The sequence below is a fragment of the Diprion similis genome, chromosome 8 (assembly GCF_021155765.1).
Source record: "Diprion similis isolate iyDipSimi1 chromosome 8, iyDipSimi1.1, whole genome shotgun sequence".
Classification (NCBI taxonomy): Eukaryota; Metazoa; Arthropoda; class Insecta; order Hymenoptera; family Diprionidae; genus Diprion; species Diprion similis.
The window spans coordinates 16,847,670-16,849,387 of NC_060112.1; positions in this window are offsets into that span (position 1 = coordinate 16,847,670).

The following is a 1,718-nucleotide window of genomic DNA, read 5'->3' on the forward strand; positions in this document are numbered from 1 at the left end:
TGAATTTTGCCGTTGTAGCCGCTTACCATCATTCCTACCTCATATGCCTGAGCTCGGAATGCCTTGCCACGTGCATTTTATTCTATCTTGAAAGCTTATTCAAGTGCCTTAACGCGGAGCTGTCGACGATCGAGGTAAACCGTGGTTCGAAGTTGACGAAAAACAAGACAAGATTGATCCAACGCCGCTTGGAACGACTCAGAGATCTACATGGCCGTATATCTGATCTACAGGACATATTTTGCGAACGCTTTTCCATTGACCTCTTCGTTGTTATCGGCCTGATGGTCGTCGTTCTGCTCATCTCCCTTTACGCCGGCATCTGGGCTACACCTGCCAGCTTCACGTGGCTCTTAAACGCGTTCAACGTTATGCATTACGGATTTATCGTACTGCGAGTGGCTTACATCTGCTACCGCAGCGACTGCGTGCTGAAGGAGGTGTGTATATTACATAATATGTTCGGTTGCGTGTTTCATAACACAAGCACGCCATGCGGTGCATGAACAGCGGTTCAACACTTTTTTTCATTAATTACGTATCACGCGAGCAATCAAAACCGCGACAAAATAATCTAACAGTGTTGTCGTTTCGCAGAGCCAAGTTACGACTGCAAGGGTACGCTTGTTGATGACAGCATACCTGCCTGGAGAAATCAAACAAGAAGTAAGCTTCGCAATATTCCTATCACGTCGCTCGTACGGCTCGCGAATTGATTGACTGCGCATTCTTATAGGTATATCATTTCACGCTTCAAACTATGTTGAGGAAGGTTGAAATAACGGCTTGTGGATTTTACAGCCTTCGGATAGGGACGGTAACAACGGTGAGTCGAACGTAAACAGAGTCTGTTTCGTTCAATGTGCCCTTCTCGATACTCCGGAAACTCACTGATTTAATGTACGTTAATTACAGATTGTCTACCTGATCACGACGTCACTAGTTATGGTCGTCAACTTAGTCGAAGTCGTTTAAGCTCCTAGTTCGGCGATAATCCGACTTGAAAATGTATTACGAGTTCACTTCTCCGTAACGAGATGCAAGATAAAATCTCTCTGCGTCGCTTAACCAAAATGTTTTTCAATAACTGGCTTCTTGGTGATCTTTAACCGACAGAATTAATTCATTGTTAGTATCGCTCGCTGTTCTCCACCGACACGTACACACATGACGGAATCAAAAGCCGCACTTCGAACATTTCGGTGCTGCTCGAACGAGCTAATGCGACTCTCATAAATTCGAGGGTTTCGTCTGACACTAAAGTCAAATCACGTTCCAGCGTTCGAGTGTTCATCTTCGATTGTATAGGTTTACCTGCTACACTTGACCTTCGTTAAGCAGTGTTTTCGAAAACATGCACGATGACAGTGATATAAACGGTATTTTTTCAGACTCGAGATACACGTAATTCACTGAGCAAACATAGTATCATACTTTGTACTGAAAAATACAAAATCAATAAAATGAACCTCTCCTCACGCACAGTGAATTCGTAAGAACTTTTGTCGGGATTCAATTAGTTGAACGTGTTATTATGCACAATATCGCGATGAACGTACGTTATCTTATACATTTTCTGCAGTGAAAAGAGTTGACTCATGTTCGATGGAATCGACCGGGGCCAGCATATAGGATATGTATTGCATAATGTATATCGAAATTAGGGTGTTTCGGGAGAAAAATAATTCGCGATTTTCCACCATGGCATTACGCGAAAG